General features: G+C 38.1%; 1 protein-coding gene and 18 non-coding genes across 19 annotated transcripts in view; 16 read left to right on the top strand and 3 right to left on the bottom strand.

Annotated features, from left to right (window-relative positions):
* The window catches only part of znf1046 (zinc finger protein 1046), a 659,651-nt gene that overhangs the window by 342,282 nt on the left and 298,074 nt on the right, over nucleotides 1–19,295 (top strand). The gene's annotated exons all lie outside the window — the stretch shown is intronic.
* trnav-aac (transfer RNA valine (anticodon AAC)) lies at nucleotides 522–594 on the top strand. The gene has a single exon. It is a non-coding gene; the product is annotated as a tRNA-Val (tRNA).
* trnaa-cgc (transfer RNA alanine (anticodon CGC)) lies at nucleotides 699–771 on the top strand. Its single transcript has one exon. It is a non-coding gene; the product is annotated as a tRNA-Val (tRNA).
* On the bottom strand, nucleotides 1,849–1,931 carry trnal-cag (transfer RNA leucine (anticodon CAG)). The gene has a single exon. It is a non-coding gene; the product is annotated as a tRNA-Leu (tRNA).
* On the top strand, nucleotides 3,234–3,306 carry trnav-aac (transfer RNA valine (anticodon AAC)). Its single transcript has one exon. It is a non-coding gene; the product is annotated as a tRNA-Val (tRNA).
* On the top strand, nucleotides 3,411–3,483 carry trnav-cac (transfer RNA valine (anticodon CAC)). The gene has a single exon. It is a non-coding gene; the product is annotated as a tRNA-Val (tRNA).
* LOC137489578 (5S ribosomal RNA) lies at nucleotides 10,425–10,543 on the top strand. Its single transcript, XR_011008983.1, has one exon. It is a non-coding gene; the product is annotated as a 5S ribosomal RNA (ribosomal RNA).
* On the top strand, nucleotides 10,602–10,720 carry LOC137489535 (5S ribosomal RNA). The gene has a single exon (XR_011008940.2). It is a non-coding gene; the product is annotated as a 5S ribosomal RNA (ribosomal RNA).
* LOC137489552 (5S ribosomal RNA) lies at nucleotides 10,779–10,897 on the top strand. Its single transcript, XR_011008957.2, has one exon. It is a non-coding gene; the product is annotated as a 5S ribosomal RNA (ribosomal RNA).
* LOC137489589 (5S ribosomal RNA) lies at nucleotides 10,956–11,074 on the top strand. Its single transcript, XR_011008994.1, has one exon. It is a non-coding gene; the product is annotated as a 5S ribosomal RNA (ribosomal RNA).
* Nucleotides 11,133–11,251, top strand: LOC137489511 (5S ribosomal RNA). The gene has a single exon (XR_011008916.2). It is a non-coding gene; the product is annotated as a 5S ribosomal RNA (ribosomal RNA).
* LOC137489600 (5S ribosomal RNA) lies at nucleotides 11,310–11,428 on the top strand. Its single transcript, XR_011009005.2, has one exon. It is a non-coding gene; the product is annotated as a 5S ribosomal RNA (ribosomal RNA).
* On the top strand, nucleotides 11,487–11,605 carry LOC137489538 (5S ribosomal RNA). Its single transcript, XR_011008943.2, has one exon. It is a non-coding gene; the product is annotated as a 5S ribosomal RNA (ribosomal RNA).
* Nucleotides 11,664–11,782, top strand: LOC137492049 (5S ribosomal RNA). The gene has a single exon (XR_011012021.1). It is a non-coding gene; the product is annotated as a 5S ribosomal RNA (ribosomal RNA).
* On the top strand, nucleotides 17,571–17,689 carry LOC137493909 (5S ribosomal RNA). Its single transcript, XR_011013884.1, has one exon. It is a non-coding gene; the product is annotated as a 5S ribosomal RNA (ribosomal RNA).
* LOC137492060 (5S ribosomal RNA) lies at nucleotides 17,748–17,866 on the top strand. The gene has a single exon (XR_011012032.1). It is a non-coding gene; the product is annotated as a 5S ribosomal RNA (ribosomal RNA).
* Nucleotides 17,925–18,043, top strand: LOC137493958 (5S ribosomal RNA). The gene has a single exon (XR_011013933.1). It is a non-coding gene; the product is annotated as a 5S ribosomal RNA (ribosomal RNA).
* Nucleotides 18,662–18,743, bottom strand: trnal-uag (transfer RNA leucine (anticodon UAG)). The gene has a single exon. It is a non-coding gene; the product is annotated as a tRNA-Leu (tRNA).
* Nucleotides 18,947–19,028, bottom strand: trnal-aag (transfer RNA leucine (anticodon AAG)). The gene has a single exon. It is a non-coding gene; the product is annotated as a tRNA-Leu (tRNA).

Here is a 19,295-nt window from a genome sequence, read left to right as displayed (position 1 = left end):
GGACGTTACAAAACACAGACTATGTTGTTTCGTTCAAGCATCTGCCTGTTTACCTAGCTGATGAAGAAATTTTAAGCAAGCTAGAGGGATGGGGAGTTTTCCCCATATCTAAAATTAAAAGAAGATTGTATCCAGGCACAAACATAGAAGATGGAACAAGGTTTGTAAAAAAAACAGATTTCCAGAAGAGACGGCCTCCTTACCATACAGTACCAAAATCGAGACGGCGGAAGGGCCACAGCACTTTAGAGTCATGCACACCAATCAGGTAAAAACCTGTCGACTATGCATGAGCTCAGAAAATGTGATGAAGGAACGCCCAGAATTCAGGTGCTTCAAATGTGACGAAAGGGGACATTTCGCAAGGACCTGTACAGCTGTGTTGGGCCCGGATTGTAAATTGGCCCTAATACCTGCAGGGAGCTTGTCACGCTGAGTTGGCTTTGTCCGCTTGATTGACAAACGCGTACACCTTGTTTTATCCTTGCAGGCCTAACTTCGCTGGTGCGAGCACTTGTGGGGTTTCTGTAGTGTAGTGGTCATCACGTTTGCCTTACACGCGAAAGGTCCTCGGTTTGAAACCGAGCAGAAACAGTGTTCTTCTTTTGGCGAAAAAATAATAGCATCCACTGCCGCACTAGCAATGATCGTCGACAGGCACCCAATCAAAAAGGCTTATCTGCTTGTTGTGCCTGTAGGTTTCCGTAGTGTAGTGGTTATCACGTTCGCCTCACATGAGAAAGGTCCCCAGTTCGAAACTGGGCGGAAACAACCTCTGGCTTTTATGACAATAGTCAAATCAGGCTTCTGTTGAGTACTGACGTTCACTGAAAAGATTCTTTCTGCTGAGCGGTGTGAGGCTAGAAGTTTGAATTTAACTCAGTGTTTACCTCCCCTCGCGGTGTCGCAAACTTGCGTAGAATCTGATTTCTTTTAGGTTTATGTTGTGCATGAGCAGGTGGCCAGTGCATTTGCTGGCCCTCCACGGTGCAGACCGTACAAGACAGCTCTATAAAAAAAGTCTATAAATACTTGAAGCAGCACTGGCCTATTGGTTTTCGTAGTGTAGTTTTTTTATCATGTTTGCATTACACGCTAAATGTCTCCTGTTCGAAACTGGGCGGAAGCATACAACTAGCGAACACTTTTGTCCAAAGCGACATACAATAGTGGAGGTATTCAACAAGACGAGGCAATGCATATGAAAAAGGGCTATTTATTCCAAGTAATTTGTTTGTGTTCAGAGAATTTAGTGCTGGAGTAGGAGTTTCGTTTTCTTTAGAGAGAGGGATATTCACCGGGGTTCGGGTGTACTCCGAAGAGATGGGTGTTAGCTGTCGTTTGAAGGACACCAGTGTATCCGTAATCCGAGTGGGAATGGGAAGGTGATTCCACCAGCGTAGAACATTGAATGAAAACATTGCGGAAAGTGACTTTCAGTCTCTCTGCGATGGCACCACAAGACAGTGCTCTCACCCTAACTGGAGGCTTCTGTGGCTATCACGATGGCTTTACAAGCGGAGGGTCTCCTGTTAGAAACTGTGCGGAAACGTTCAGATTTGCTTTTACGCACATTCTCCATTGGCTCTCTGCTCACTGGATGATCAACGATACAAGGGCTTGGATCTGTCAAATGTCATGACTTGACGTTGTACGAGGATTTGACGAAAAAATGCCCTGCAAACCTTAAAAATCAACGCCGTCCCAGGACAATTCTTTTGATCCCCTTTCGGTGCACTTGCATTAAAGCCCGCGTGATGCGGCGCTTGGTCAGTGTTACTCTATCATTCGGACATGGTGGCAGAGAGTTAAAGACTTCAGCCTGAGCGCACTGCCACAGGTTCGGTTTGTCAGAAGTGGGATTCGAACCCACGCCTCCAGGGGAGACTGCGACCTGAACGCAGCGCCTTAGACCGCTCGGCCATCCTGACATGCAAACTTAGCAGGAGCTGTCTCCTGGGAGCCACAGTGCAGTACCGTGACATGGAATGTGGTGTTTCACAGCTTGCCCAGCTCATTGGCGCAGCAGGCAGCTAAGCTGTGCTCGCCTCCAGGGGCTGCGCCTGGTTTCAATAGCCAACATTTGACAGCTGTCATTGCTTACGGCCACACCACCCTGAGGGCGCTATAGAGCAAACAGGAAGTTAGTTGGCAGGAGTAAGGAGAGAAAGGCTCTCCCCATTTTGTTTGTCTACCTTTTTGTTTATTGACCTTGTTTTGTTTTGTTTTTGTCTTTAAAAACCACCTAACAGCAGCATTTTGCTGACTTGAGGGTGGTTATGTTGTGTGTTTTATTTTTAATCATGGACAGATTACCCGGCAACGACATGGAAATGGAGGGACTTGCACGAAAGGATAAAGAAAATGGGCTGGATGATAGACGAAGAGATAAAGAAAATGGACTTGACAACAGACAAAGAGATAAATAAAATGAAGAGCCCGGCCAACGAAGAGGTGAAAAAGGTAAGGATAAGCAAGAGATACAAAGAAGAGTATGCACAAAGAAAGCAACAGTAACTGTAGACGTAGAAATGTAAAAGATGCAAGAAGATTTGATATAATCAAAGCAGTCACGGAGCTGATTGGAGAAGGAAGAATTCTGGCGGTGAAACCCAAACAAACAAGGAAGTATGAAGTAACAATGGAGACTGAAGATGACACCGAAATTTTAATAGACAATGGATTGACAATTAAAGGAGTGAAACCTGAAGTACGGACATTACAAAACACAGACTATGTTGTTTCGTTCAAGCATCTGCCTGTTTACCTAGCTGATGAAGAAATTTTAAGCAAGCTAGAGGGATGGGGAGTTTTCCCCATATCTGAAATTAAAAGAAGATTGTATCCAGGCACAAACATAGAAGATGGAACAAGGTTTGTAAAAAACAGATTTCCAGAAGAGACGGTCTCCTTACCATACAGTACCAAAATCGAGACGGCGGAAGGGCCACAGCACTTTAGAGTCATGCACACCAATCAGGTAAAAACCTGTCGACTATGCATGAGCTCAGAAAATGTGATGAAGGAACGCCCAGAATTCAGGTGCTTCAAATGTGACGAAAGGGGACATTTCGCAAGGACCTGTACAGCTGTGTTGGGCCCGGATTGTAAATTGGCCCTAATACCTGCAGGGAGCTTGTCACGCTGAGTTGGCTTTGTCCGCTTGATTGACAAACGCGTACACCTTGTTTTATCCTTGCAGGCCTAACTTCGCTGGTGCAAGCATTTGTGGGGTTTCTGAAGTGTAGTGGTCATCACGTTCGCCTAACACGCGAAAGGTCCTCGGTTCGAAACCGAGCAGAAACAGTGTTCTTCTTTTGGCGAAAAAATAATAGCATCCACTGCCGCACTAGCAATGATCGTCGACAGGCACCCAATCAAAAAGGCTTATCTGCTTGTTGTGCCTGTAGGTTTCCGTAGTGTAGTGGTTATCACGTTCGCCTCACACGCGAAAGGTCCCCAGTTCGAAACTGGGCGGAAACAACCTCTGGCTTTTATGACAATTGTCAAATCAGGCTTCTGTTGAGTACTGACGTTCACTGAAAACATTCTTTCTGCTGAGCGGTGTGAGGCTAGAAGTTTGAATTTAACTCAGTGTTTACCTCCCCTCGCGGTGTCGCAAACTTGCGTAGAATCTGATTTCTTTTAGGTTTATGTTGTGCATGAGCAGGTGGCCAGTGCGTTTGCTGGCCCTCCACGGTGCAGACCGTACAAGACAGCTCTATAAAAAAAGTCTATAAATACTTGAAGCAGCACTGGCCTATTGGTTTTCGTAGTGTAGTTTTTTTATCATGTTTGCATTACACGCTAAATGTCTCCTGTTCGAAACTGGGCGGAAGCATACAACTAGCGAACACTTTTGTCCAAAGCAACATACAATAGTGGAGGTATTCAACAAGACGAGGCAATGCATATGAAAAAGGGCTATTTATTCCAAGTAATTTGTTTGTGTTCAGAGAATTTAGTGCTGGAGTAGGAGTTTCGTTTTCTTTAGAGAGAGGGATATTCACCGGGGTTCGGGTGTACTCCGAAGAGATGGGTGTTAGCTGTCGTTTGAAGGACACCAGTGTATCCGTAATCCGAGTGGGAATGGGAAGGTGATTCCACCAGCGTAGAACATTGAATGAAAACATTGCGGAAAGTGACTTTCAGTCTCTCTGCGATGGCACCACAAGACAGTGCTCTCACCCTAACCGGAGGCTCCTGTGGCTATCACGATGGCTTTACAAGCGGAGGGTCTCCTGTTAGAAACTGTGCGGAAACGTTCAGATTTGCTTTTACGCACATTCTCCATTGGCTCTCTGCTCACTGGATGATCAACAATACAAGGGCGTGGATCTATCAAATGTCATGACTTGACGTTGTACGAGGATTTGACGAAAAAATGCCCTGCAAACCTTAAAAATCAACGCCGTCCCAGGACAATTCTTTTGATCCCCTTTCGGTGCACTTGCATTAAAGCCCGCGTGATGCGGCGCTTGGTCAGTGTTACTCTATCATTCGGACATGGTGGCAGAGAGTTAAAGACTTCAGCCTGAGCGCACTGCCGCAGGCTCGGTTTGTCAGAAGTGGGATTCGAACCCACGCCTCCAGGGGAGACTGCGACCTGAACGCCAGCTGCTGAAGGATTGTCCATCAATATTTCACAAATGTTGAAGATGAGAGCCAATCAGAGGGATTCGCTCCAACATTGTAGCCAATCACGGTGCAGCATCTCAACATTTGCAGCCAATCGCTGACTGTAATTCTCAACATTTTCAACATTTGACCAATCAGAGTCGAGGCAATGTTAAAGCCGGGGAAGGAACTTTTCCAAGATTCACCGCTAGGTGTGTAGTCAGACAGGCTAGTCAGATGTCAATCAATTTTTCGAACTGAGCCGAAGGTACACGAAAGAAAAAACGGGGTCCTCTGGAGGCGGGTCAGAGGTCAAAAAAGTTGAGTACGGGAATACGAGAGGGAAAACAGATGGGAAACAACACAGCACGAGGAGGAGAAACAAACATGGCTAACATGGAACGACAAGAAAATCAGCAACAGGAAAGACAACATGAAAGGAGAGGAAAGAAGTACTTGAAGGAAGCAACTGTAATACTAAACGTGGACAAAGTAAAAGAGGTGAGAGTTTCAGACATTATTAAGGCGTTAACAGAAAAATGTGGACATGGGAGAATTTTGGCAATAAGACCGAGAAAGGACAAAGAATATGAAATAACTTTAGAAGAGGAAGAAACTTGTGACAAACTGATTGATGGACTAACAATAAATGAAGAGAACTGTGAAGTTAAAATGTTACAAAACAGAGACTATGTTGTCTCCTTTATGCACTTGCCTGTTTATCTGGAGGATAGTGTAATATTAGAAAAATTGGATGGATGGGGTGTTAGCCCCTTATCAAAAATTAAAAGGAGGACATATCCGGGCACTGAGATTGAGGATGGGACAAGGTTCATAAAGACACGGTTTCCCAAGGAGGTGGCTTCGCTTCCATATAGCACGAAGTTTGAAACGGCAGAAGGACCACAATATTTCCGGGTGATGCACAGCCACCAAGTTAAGACTTGTAGGCTGTGTATGAGCCCGGAGCATGTGATGAAGGACTGCCCAGACTTTAGGTGCTTTAAGTGCGAAGAAAGAGGACATTTTGCAAGAAACTGTGATGCAATTAAATGCCCGGAATGCCTCCAAATTTTAGCAAAATGTGAATGTTGGATGGAGGCAGAGGAAGGAGAAGAGAGAAACCAGATAAGCAGGCAAGTGCATGAAGTAAACAATGTAGAACAAAATGAAGGAGAAGAACAAGCAGGAGTTTTACAACCAAAAGACTTACTGAAAGAGATACAAAATGGAAAAGAAATTTAAGAGGATAAGAAAATGCATGAGAGGAATAATGAAGATGACATTTTTTGTGAAGAAAGACATGAAGAAGAGAGAGGAAAAATGCAAAATGAAGCAAATGAAAGACTGATATTGGAAGAAAGGGAGAGGCAAACGCTTTTCAAAGAAACTGAAAAAAGAGAAGAAGAGGATAATGAAAACATAGAAATGGAAACAATGGACAACTCTCAGATGTGTGGAGACAATGAGGTGAAGACTGGACAAAGAAATGAAGAAAAAAGTAATGAAATTGGAAGAGAAGAAGAAATTAAAATGGACAGAGAGGAGAGAAGAACAATTCGAAGAAGGACATTAAAGATTAAACCTAATCTAGAAAGTACAAAGAGAAAATTTACTACAAGAATGAAAAACATGAACAGATATGAAGTGTTAAAGGAAATGGAGGGAGATAATGAGTAATAATGATTTTTAGGTTTTTAATTTTATTTTTATTTCTTTTAATGGTTTTAAAATGTGTATCTTTTAATGCAAGAGGTATGATGGAAAAAGGGAAATTTGAGAAAATAAGAGAAAAATGTAAAAATAAGGACATGACAGTATTACAAGAAACAAACTGGAAAGATTATGTAATGGAAGATTTTTAAAAGAAGTGGGAGGGGGATATCTTATATAACAATGGTGATGGCAAATCTGGAAGAGGGGTGGCATTTTTAATAAAAAAAGATGTTTTAAATATTAAAAAAATCGTGTATAAAGACAACAATGGAAAGTGTTTAGTGATAGAAGTAAACTATGAAGGACAAGAAATGATTATAGCCAATATAAATGCACCAACGGAAGAGAAAGATAAAAAAGAGTTTTTTAAGATTTTAAATAAGGTAATTGAGAGATATAAAAAAATAATAATGGTAGGAGATTTTAATACAGTTTTTAATAAACAAGACATGGCAGATGGAATGGTTTTTAAATCTGACACAGCAAGGAAAGAACTAAAGGAGCTAATAAAAGAAAATAATTTAATAGACATATGGAGGGAAAATAACAAAGAAAAAAGAGAGTTTTCAAGGAGACAAATAGTTGGAGATTTTATATGTCAAACAAGAATAGATTTTATATTATGTACTAGGAATATTGAGAATTTTATAGAAAACGTACAGTATGAAGAGAACAGTTTTAGTGATCATAAGCTCTTGCATTTTAAAGTGAATGTAGATAACATACAAAAAGGACCAGGAACTTGGATTTTAAACACAACCATTTTAAAAAATGAAGATTATGTTCAAAAAGTCAAAGAAATAATAGAGAAAGAAAAAGAAAATAGAATGTATGATGAAGATAAAAGGATATGGTGGGAAAACACAAAATACCAAATAAGAAAATACACAATCAAATATTGCGCAGTACTACAAAGATGTAAAAAGAATACAGAAAATGAAGTTAAAAAATCCTTAGAAAAAGAATTAAACAAAGAAAATAAATATATTGAAAAAATCAAAGAAATAGAGCAAAAATTACGAGATTTAGAAGAAGACAAATATAAGGGGGCAATGTTGAGGAGCAGATCTAAATACACAGTAGAAGGGGAAAAATGCACGAAATTCTTTTTTGATTTAGAGAAGCAAAGAGGTAAAGCAGGAATACTAAAGGAAATTAAAGGGAGAAATGGAAAAATTGCGAAAGGAAACATAGAAATACTAGAAGAAATCAAACATTTTTATGAAGATCTTTTTGAAGCAAAAGGTATTGATGAAGAAAAAGAAAGGAAGATTCTAAATTATATAAAAGTAAAATTAGAAAAAGATGACAACAAAGAATGTGACAGAGATATAGATGAAGAAGAGATTGAAAGTGCAATAAATCAACTAAATAAAAAGAAAAGTCCAGGTATAGATGGAATAGGAAATTAATTTTTTATTGTTTTTAAAGATATTTTAAAAGGAATACTTAAAGAAGTTTTTAAAGAAATTTTTAAATGTAAAGAGATGAATGAAAGAATGGGGATGGGATTAATGAAGTTAATATGTAAAAGAAAAGGAGCAAAAACTGAATTACAAAATTATAGACCAATAACAATGTTAAATACAGATTTAAAGATTTTAGCAAAAGTTTTAGCGAATAGATTAAAGGAAGTAATGCCTAAATTAATTAAATCAAACCAAGCATATGCAATAAAAGGGAGAGATATTGCAGATGTAACAATGAGCATTAAAAGCACAATAGACTATATACAAGAAAAGAAGATGAATGGTTTTTTAATTAGTGTAGATTTTGAAAAGGCTTTTGACAGAGTCGAACATACTTACTTATTTGATGTACTCAAAACATTTGGATTTGGAGAGAATTTTATTAATTGGATTAAAATTTTATATAAAGGGGCTTTAACAAAAGTAACATGTAATGGTTTTTTAACAGATTGTTTTAAAATTACAAGATCGATTAGACAAGGATGTCCTCTTTCAGTGCTATTATATTCCCTAGTCGCAGAACCATTAGGGTTAGCAATAAAACAAGAAACTAAAATTAAAGGAATAAAAATAGAAGAAGAGGAGGATGAAGGAAAAATATACCAGTATGCTGATGATACAACAATAATAGTGAAGGAGAAAAAGAGTGTAAAAGAAGCCATGAAAAAAGTACAGGAGTTTTGTAAGGGAACAGGAAGCAAAATAAATGAAAATAAAACACAATATATGAGGTTTGGTAAAGCAGATATTTTAACAGATTGTTTTCAATTTAGAGAAGTAGAAGAGCTGAAAATTTTAGGAATTTTAATTGGTAAAAATGAAAGAAAAGCAACAGAAAAGATGTGGGATGATCTAATAAGAGGAATAGAATCAAGATTAAATTTCTGGAGGATGAGAGAACTTTGCTTAAAGGGGAAAGCCTTAATTTTAAATGTTTTAATGACATCAAAGCTATGGTATAAATTATATGTAACAGAAATGCCATGTTGGATAGAAGGGAGATTGAAAAAGTGTGTTCAAGATTTTGTATGGGAGGGGAAACCCCCAAGAATTGCGTACAATACAATAATAGGAGCAACAGAAGAAGGAGGGATAGGATTGATGGATATTAAACAAAGGAAGAATTGTCTTAGAGTCAAAATAGTTAAAAAGCTTTTACAAGAGGAGAACTCAACAGAATGGAAAAAGGTTATGAAATATTTTTTAAACAAAGTTGGCAATTTTAACTTAGGAGAAGACATTCTTTGGTTAAAAACTAAAAACTGGATGACAGAAAAGTTACCAGGGTTTTATCAAGAAATTTTAAGTGCATGGGGGAAATTTTTAGACGGAGTATTTTATCAAGTAAAGGGAAGAGAAAACTTGTTAAATCAACCTTTGTTTTTAAATAAAAGTATTTTAAAAGAAGGGAAGGAACTATTTTTTAAAAAATGGATGGATGTAGGGATTTTAAGAATAAGGGATGTTCTTTTTGAATTCAAAAAGGGATTTTTAACTAAGCAATATATAGTCGACTTAATGGAAGAAGCTAAAGAGGAATACAGTGTAAAGGAAATAGAAAATAAACTTGAAACGGTCAAAGGTGCCATACCAAAAGAATGGATTACAAGAATAGAAAATATGGAAGAAGGTGGGAATGAAAAAATCATACATGTCAATTTAAAAGGAAAGCTTTGTGATTTTAAAGATTGTTTACTGAAAGACTTTTATGTGTATTTTAGAGATAGTGTATTTCAAGAACCAATAGCAAATAACTTTTGGGTACAAAGATTGAATAGTGTGAAAAAGGAAAATATATGGAAAAACATGAGAGGGAAAATAATAGAAACAAGATTGGAATGTTTTGAATATTTTATAAGACACAAGGCAATTTTTACTGAGTGCATTTTAACAAAGATACAGAGAGAACCAAATGCAACATGTAAGGTATGTTTTCAAGAAGATGAAGGAATTTTACACCTGTTTTTATACTGTAAAGAATTAGAATGTTTTTACATGAAATGCCAAAAAATGCTAAAAGATTTATTAAAAGATTGGGATGAAGAACAATTGGAATGGAATACTCTAGTGATGTTCGGATGGAATATGGAAAACAAAAACAAAAAGTTTGTAAATCTTCTTATAATGATGATTAAAAAATGTGTGTGGGAAAGAAGAAATGTAGCAAAACAGGAAAAAGTTGTTTTAAATGTGTGGAATATACTAAAACGAAAAATGGAAAGTTACATAAAAAGTCTGTACTGGTATTTTAAAGGAGAAGATATGTTACCAAGCTTTTATGATGTGTTTAATGATGAAGTGTATAATGTTTTAAATGGTTTAAAGTGGAAAATGCCCAAAGAGGATGTTATTTTATGAAGAATGTTTATTTTAATGTATTTGTTTTGTGAAATTTCTTGAAGTATTTGAATGTTAATGTGATAAGTTTTTGAAAAAAAAAAAAAAAAAAAAAAAAAAAAAAAAAAAGAAATGCCCGATCTCATCTGAACTCGGAAGTAAAGCAGGGTCGGGCCTGGTTAGTACTTGGATGGGAGACCGCCTGGGAATACCAGGTGCTGTAAGCTTTTCGAAGTGCTTCATTTGGCAGCTGATTTAAATAGCCAACGCTTGACAGCCTCTTTCGCTTACGGCCATACCACCCTGGAAATGCCCGATCTCATCTGAACTCGGAAGTAAAGCAGGGTCGGGCCTGGTTAGTACTTGGATGGGAGACCGCCTGGGAATACCAGGTGCTGTAAGCTTTTCGAAGTGCTTCATTTGGCAGCTGATTTAAATAGCCAACGCTTGACAGCCTCTTTCGCTTACGGCCATACCACCCTGGAAATGCCCGATCTCATCTGAACTCGGAAGTAAAGCAGGGTCGGGCCTGGTTAGTACTTGGATGGGAGACCGCCTGGGAATACCAGGTGCTGTAAGCTTTTCGAAGTGCTTCATTTGGCAGCTGATTTAAATAGCCAACGCTTGACAGCCTCTTTCGCTTACGGCCATACCACCCTGGAAATGCCCGATCTCATCTGAACTCGGAAGTAATGCAGGGTCGGGCCTGGTTAGTACTTGGATGGGAGACCGCCTGGGAATACCAGGTGCTGTAAGCTTTTCGAAGTGCTTCATTTGGCAGCTGATTTAAATAGCCAACGCTTGACAGCCTCTTTCGCTTACGGCCATACCACCCTGGAAATGCCCGATCTCATCTGAACTCGGAAGTAAAGCAGGGTCGGGCCTGGTTAGTACTTGGATGGGAGACCGCCTGGGAATACCAGGTGCTGTAAGCTTTTCGAAGTGCTTCATTTGGCAGCTGATTTAAATAGCCAACGCTTGACAGCCTCTTTCGCTTACGGCCATACCACCCTGGAAATGCCCGATCTCATCTGAACTCGGAAGTAAAGCAGGGTCGGGCCTGGTTAGTACTTGGATGGGAGACCGCCTGGGAATACCAGGTGCTGTAAGCTTTTCGAAGTGCTTCATTTGGCAGCTGATTTAAATAGCCAACGCTTGACAGCCTCTTTCGCTTACGGCCATACCACCCTGGAAATGCCCGATCTCATCTGAACTCGGAAGTAAAGCAGGGTCGGGCCTGGTTAGTAGTTGGATGGGAGACCGCCTGGGAATACCAGGTGCTGTAAGCTTTTCGAAGTGCTTCATTTGGCAGCTGATTTAAATAGCCAACGCTTGACAGCCTCTTTCGCTTACGGCCATACCACCCTGGAAATGCCCGATCTCATCTGAACTCGGAAGTAAAGCAGGGTCGGGCCTGGTTAGTACTTGGATGGGAGACCGCCTGGGAATACCAGGTGCTGTAAGCTTTTCGAAGTGCTTCATTTGGCAGCTGATTTAAATAGCCAACGCTTGACAGCCTCTTTCGCTTACGGCCATACCACCCTGGAAATGCCCGATCTCATCTGAACTCGGAAGTAAAGCAGGGTCGGGCCTGGTTAGTACTTGGATGGGAGACCGCCTGGGAATACCAGGTGCTGTAAGCTTTTCGAAGTGCTTCATTTGGCAGCTGATTTAAATAGCCAACGCTTGACAGCCTCTTTCGCTTACGGCCATACCACCCTGAGCACGCTAGAGGGAGCTAGAGTGCAACAAGGAAGTGACTGGCAGCAGTCAGGAGAGGAAGGCTCTCCTCCATTTTTTCTGTTTATTTTTTTGTGTTTTACACTTTTTTTGGACTGATATAGTTTTTTTTTGTTTTTGATTTTTGTTTTTTAACCACCTGACAGCAGCATTTTGCTGGCTGGAGGGTGGTTTTTGGCGTGTGTTTTTTTGCTATGGAGCAAACAAAGGACGGATTGATGGCAAACGACCCTGGACTGGATGCAGAGACACGAAAGGAATATGAAACAGGACTGGATGACGAGACAAGAATGGTTAAAGACAACGGACTGGAAAATGGACAACGAGCTGGACAACGGAAAAGCCAAGTAGGTGGAAGAAAGTATTTAAAGGAGGCAACAGTTATCATTAATGTGGAAGATGTACAGGAAGTGAGAGCAGAAGATATTATTAAAGCGGTGATTGAAAAGTGTGGACATGGAAAAATTCTGGCTTTAAGACCAAGACAAGGGAAGGAGTACGAACTAACAATGGAAACAGAAGAATTATGTGAACAATTGACTGACAAACTGATGATAAACGGGGTGAACTGTGAAATTAAAAAGCTTCATAATAGGGATTTTGTTGTTTCCTTCATGCACCTGCCGGTCTATCTTGAAGATAAGGAAATTCTGGAGAAATTAGATACTTGGGGAGTTTGTCCCATATCTAAAATTAAACGAAGGTTTTATCCGGGTACCGACATAGAAGACGGAACAAGGTTCCTTAAAGTGAGGTTCCCTAAAGAGGTGGCATCCTTGCCATATAGCACAAAAATGGAGACAGCAGAAGGAACGCAGTACTTCAGGGTGATGCACAGCCATCAGGTGAAGACCTGTAGGCTGTGCATGAGCCCGGAACACATGCTGAAAGACTGTCCAGAATTCAAGTGCTACAAATGCGAGGAAAGGGGGCATTTTGCAAGAGACTGTATCACTGTTAGGTGCCCGGAATGTAAAAATTTTTTAAACAAGTGTGAATGCTGGATGGAAGGAGAGGAAGGAGGAGGAGAAGATCAGGACCGGCAGGTGCATGAAGAAAACAACAATAGGGAAGATAATGAAGCAATAGAAAGGACAATGGAGGAGGAAATGAATAACAATGAAAAAAAGGAAGGAGAAAACGAAAATGAAGAGAATGAAGTACAGTTATCAGGACAGGATGGACAGTGGTCACAAATGGAAATATCGGACAGTTTTAAAACTTTTTTAAGCACGGTGGAAAAAGAGGAACTAAGAAAGACTGGTCAAGCTGAAGGAATGGCAAATGATGAAGAAACAAGGATGGAAAATGTGGATAAGAACAAAGTGGAAAGAGGATTTTTAAGAAGAAGAACTTTTAAGGTAAAACCAAACTTGGACATGGCAAAGAAAAAAGTTTTAACAAAGAACAGAGCTAAATATGTAAATAGGTATGAAGTGTTAAGGGGACTGGAAGAAGATGAAGAAAAATGATGTTTTTAAAATATTTTATCTATTTTAAAATGCTTTTAATCTTTGTCTCTTTTAACGGAAGAAGTTGTTGGTTGAGAGCGTTGGAAGGAGATGAAGGACAATGAGGATGTGTAGGTTTTTAATTTCATTTTTATTTATTTTAATGGTTTTAAACTGTGTGTCTTTTAATGCAAGGGGACTGATGGGAAAAGATAAATTTGAGAAAATAAGAGAGAAATGTAAACACAAGGAAGTGATAGGTTTACAGGAAACAAACTGGAAAGAACATGCAATGGATGATTTTAAAAAGTTGTGGCAAGGGGATATTATATATAATAATGGTGATGGTAAATCTGGAAGAGGTGTTGCTTTTTTAATAAGGAAAGATGTTTTAAACTTTAAAAGAATTGTGTATAGGGATAATTATGGAAAATGTTTAGTAATAGAGGTGAACTATGAAGGACATGAATTAATAATAGCAAATATACATGCACCAACAGAAGATAAAGACAAAAAAGAATATTTTGAGGTTTTAAATAAAGTATTAAAAGATTTTAAAGAAATAATAATGATGGGAGATTTTAATACTGTTTTTAGAAAACAAGATATGGCTGATGGAATGGTTTTTAAATCGGATATAGGAAGAAAGGAACTAAATGAGTTAATAAAGGAAAATAGTTTAATAGATATATGGAGGGAAAGGAATAGAGAAAAAAGAGAGTTTTCAAGGAGACAAATAGTGGGGAATTTTATATGTCAAACGAGAATAGATTTTATTTTATGTACTAGAAATATTGAAAATTTTATAGAAAACATACAGTATGAAGAGAACAGTTTTAGTGATCATAAGCTCTTGCATTTTAAAGTAAATATAGAAAACATACAAAAAGGACCAGGGACTTGGATTTTAAACACAACCATTTTAAAAAATCAAGATTATGTTCAAAAAGTCAAAGAAATAATAGAGAATGAAAAAGAAAATAGAATGTATGATGAAGATAAAAGGATATGGTGGGAAAACACAAAATATCAAATAAGAAAATACACAATCAAATATTGCGCAGTACTACAAAGATGTAAAAAGTATACAGAAAAAGAAGTTAAAAGATCCTTAGAAAAAGAATTAAACAAAGAAAATAAAGACATTGAAAAAATCAAAGAAATAGAGCAAAAATTACGAGATTTAGAAGAAGACAAATATAAGGGGGCAATGTTGAGGAGCAGATCTAAATACACAGTAGAAGGGGAAAAATGCACGAAATTCTTTTTTGATTTAGAGAAGCAAAGAGGTAAAGCAGGAATAATAAAGGAAATTAAAGGGAGGAATGGAAAAATTGCGAAAGGAAACATAGAAATACTAGAAGAAATCAAGTATTTTTATGAAGATCTATTTAAAGCAAAAGGTATTGATGAAGAAAAAGAAAGGAAGATTCTAAATTATATAAAAATAAAACTAGAAAAAGATGACAACAAAGAATGTGACAGAGAAATAGAAGAAGAAGAGATTGAAATTGCAATAAAACAACTAAATAAAAAGAAAAGTCCAGGTATAGATGGAATAGGAAATGAATTTTATATTGTTTTTAAAGATATTTTAAAAGGAATACTTAAAGAAGTTTTTAAAGAAATTTTTAAATGTAAAGAGATGAATGAAAGAATGGGGATGGGATTAATGAAGTTAATATATAAAAGAAAAGGAGCAAAAACTGAATTACAAAATTATAGACCAATAACAATGTTAAATACAGATTTAAAGATTTTAGCAAAAGTTTTAGCGAATAGATTAAAGGAAGTAATGCCTAAATTAATTAAATCAAACCAAGCATATGCAATAAAAGGGAGAGATATAGCAGATGTAACAATGAGTATTAAAAGCACAATAGATTATTTACAAGAAAAGAAGATGAATGGTTTTTTAATTAGTGTAGATTTTGAAAAGGCTTTTGACAGAGTCGAACATACTTACTTATTTGATGTACTCAAAACATTTGGATTTGGAGAGAATTTTATTAATTGGATTAAAATTTTATATAATGGGGCTTTTACAAAAGTAAAATGTAATGGTTTTTTAACAGAATGTTTTAAAATTACAAGATCGATTAGACAAGGATGTCCCCTTTCAGCGCTATTATATTCCCTAATTGCAGAACCTTTAGGGTTAGCAATAAAACAAGAAACTAAAATTAAAGGAATAAAAATAGAAGAAGAGGAGGATGAAGGAAAAATATACCAGTATGCTGATGATACAACAATAATAGTGAAGGAGAAAAAGAGTGTAAAAGAAGCCATGAAAAAAGTACAGGAGTTTTGTAAGGGAACAGGAAGCAAAATAAATGAAAATAAAACACAATATATGAGGTTTGGTAAAGCAGATATTTTAACAGATTGTTTCCAATTTAGAGAAGTAGAAGAACTGAAAATTTTAGGAATTTTAATTGGTAAAAATGAAAGAAAAGCAACAGAAAAGATGTGGGATGATCTAATAAGAGGAATAGAATCAAGATTAAATTTCTGGAGGATGAGAGAACTTTGCTTAAAGGGGAAAGCCTTAATATTAAATGTTTTAATGACATCAAAGCTATGGTATAAATTATATGTAACAGAAATGCCATGTTGGATAGAAGCGAGATTGAAAAAGTGTGTTCAAGATTTTTTATGGGAGGGGAAACCCCCAAGAATTGCGTACAATACAATAATAGGAGCAACAGAAGAAGGAGGGATAGGATTGATGGATATTAAACAAAGGAAGAATTGTCTTAGAGTGAAAATAATTAAAAAGCTTTTACAAGAGGAGAACTCAACAGAATGGAAAAAGGTCATGAAATATTTTTTAAACAAAGTTGGCAATTTTAACTTAGGAGAAGACATTCTTTGGTTAAAAACAAAAAACTGGATGACGGAAAAGTTACCAGGGTTTTATCAAGAAATTTTAAGTGCATGGGGGAAATTTTTAGACGGAGTATTTTACCAAGTAAAGGGAAGAGAAAACTTGTTAAATCAACCTTTGTTTTTAAATAAAAGTATTTTAAAAGAAGGAAAGGAACTATTTTTTAAAAAATGGATGGATGTAGGGATTTTAAGAATAAGGGATGTTCTTTATGAATTCAAAAAGGGATTTTTAACTAAGCAATATATAGTAGACTTAATGGAAGAAGCTAAAGAGGAATACAGTGTAAAGGAAATAGAAAATAAACTTGAAACGGTCAAAGGTGCCATACCAAAAGAATGGATTACAAGAATAGAAAATATGGAAGAAGGTGGGAATGAAAAAATCATACATGTCAATTTAAAAGGAAAGCTTTGTGATTTTAAAGATTGTTTACTGAAAGACTTTTATGTGTATTTTAGAGATAGTGTATTTCAAGAACCAATAGCAAATAACTTTTGGGTACAAAGATTGAATAGTGTGAAAAAGGAAAATATATGGAAAAACATGAGAGGGAAAATAATAGAAACAAGATTGGAATGTTTTGAATATTTTATAAGACACAAGGCAATTTTTACTGAGTGCATTTTAACAAAGATACAGAGAGAACCAAATGCAACATGTAAGGTATGTTTTCAAGAAGATGAAGGAATTTTACACCTGTTTTTATACTGTAAAGAATTAGAATGTTTTTACATGAAATGCCAAAAAATGCTAAAAGATTTATTGAAAGATTGGGATGAAGAACAATTGGAATGGAATACTCTAGTGATGTTCGGATGGAATATGGAAAACAAAAACAAAAAGTTTGTAAATCTTCTTATAATGATGATTAAAAAATGTGTGTGGGAAAGAAGAAATGTAGCAAAACAGGAAAAAGTTGTTTTAATTGTGTGGAATGTACTAAAACGAAAAATGGAAAGTTACATAGAAAGACTGTACTGGTATTTTAAAGGAGAAGACATGTTACCAAGCTTTTATGATGTGTTTAATGATGAAGTGTATAATGTTTTAAATGGTTTAAAGTGGAAAATGCCCAAAGAGGATGTTATTTTATGAAGAAGTTTTATTTTAATGTATTTGTTTTGTGAAATTTCTTGAAGTATTTAAATGTTAATGTAATGTGATGATTTTTTGAATAAAAAAAAAAAAAAAAAAGAAATGCCCGATCTCATCTGAACTCGGAAGTAAAGCAGGGTCGGGCCTGGTTAGTACTTGGATGGGAGACCGCCTGGGAATACCAGGTGCTGTAAGCTTTTCGAAGTGCTTCATTTGGCAGCTGATTTAAATAGCCAACGCTTGACAGCCTCTTTCGCTTACGGCCATACCACCCTGGAAATGCCCGATCTCATCTGAACTCGGAAGTAAAGCAGGGTCGGGCCTGGTTAGTACTTGGATGGGAGACCGCCTGGGAATACCAGGTGCTTTAAGCTTTTCGAAGTGCTTCATTTGGCAGCTGATTTAAATAGCCAACGCTTGACAGCCTCTTTCGCTTACGGCCATACCACCCTGGAAATGCCCGATCTCATCTGAACTCGGAAGTAAAGCAGGGTCGGGCCTGGTTAGTACTTGGATGGGAGACCGCCTGGGAATACCAGGTGCTGTAAGCTTTTCCAAGTGCTTCATTTGGCAGCTGATTTAAATAGCCAACGCTTGACAGCCTCTTTCGCTTACGGCCATACCACCCTGGAAATGCCCGATCTCATCTGAACTCGGAAGTAAAGCAGGGTCGGGCCTCGTTAGTACTTGGATGGGAGACCGCCTGGGAATACCAGGTGCTGTAAGCTTTTCGAGTAGCGCAACAGCTCTGGGAAATCAGTTCAATTTAGCCATGCCTAGCTGGAGCTCCTCCACAAAGAAAGAGACCTCCTTAATACCAGCTTAGGAAGCACTCCCACCTTCCTGTCAACCACAGTTCTGTCTCTATTTGAGCACACCTCAAGGCATTTGAAGTCTTCTCCTTACGGCAGCCAGCTGCGATGCATTTAAGCACCTGATTACAAGGTAACTGTTGTTTCACAAAGAGTGAAAGTTACTGATTCCATCACAGCAGACCCCACATTGTTGTTGTTATTATATTCAAATCCAGTTATAGAGTATTACTACTCTAATTGTGAATCTTTACTGTTCCTGTTTCAATAGGGTGCTCTTGCTAAAACGAGCAATGGCAGAGAGAGACTTCCAGTGCAGACTTTAAGATGCTGCAATCTAATTGTGGGAAAGACACTTGCTCCTGAGCAGATTCGAGCTTGGGGATGTGTTGCTGTCACACCAACGAGTCTGCCGTGAGTTTCAAAGAACACATTATACTGACTAGTTGACGACTTAAATTTACTCTCTCACTTCCAGCGTTCACTGCTAACGCGCACACACTCAAGCAGTTTGGCCATGTTTAAAACCACATGTGGCAGCGGTGGGATTCGAACCCACGCCCCCGAAGAGACTGGAGCCTAAATCCAGCGCCTTAGACCCCTCGGCCACGCTACCCTAGAAGAATTTATGCAGTGGTCCGTTTTCTGCCCAATTTTACGGAAGCAGAACAGCAGAGAGGACGCAGAGCTTCCTAGTGAAGCCCTTCAACTTTGGCCAAGGAATCTACATTTGGATGCGAGCGGAAGCATGCAGTATCTCTTCGCAAGTCTGTTTGCTCAAGCAGAGAGGTCATTCTCAAGCATCCTAAAAAGACTGCCTGGCAGCGGTGGGATTCGAACCCACGCCCCCGAAGAGACTGGAGCCTTAATCCAGCGCCTTAGACCGCTCGGCCACGCTACCTTTCAAAGCTGCTTTCCCTGAGCAGTTTCGACACCAACTTGTTTCAAGTAGCGCAACAGCTCTGGGAAATCAGTTCAATTTAGCCATGCCTAGCTGGAGCTCCTCCACAAAGAAAGAGACCTCCTTAATACCAGATTAGGAAGCACTCCCACCTTCCTGTCAACCACAGTTCTGTCTCTATTTGAGCACACCTCAAGGCATTTAAAGTCTTCTCCTTAAGGCAGCCAGCTGCGATGCATTTAAGCACCTGATTACAAGGTAACTGTT

The sequence above is a fragment of the Danio rerio genome, chromosome 4 (genome assembly GCF_049306965.1).
Source record: "Danio rerio strain Tuebingen ecotype United States chromosome 4, GRCz12tu, whole genome shotgun sequence".
Lineage (NCBI taxonomy): Eukaryota > Metazoa > Chordata > Actinopteri > Cypriniformes > Danionidae > Danio > Danio rerio.
The sequence above is the reverse complement of the archived record's forward strand: the minus strand, read 5'-3'. Positions and strand labels throughout refer to the sequence as shown.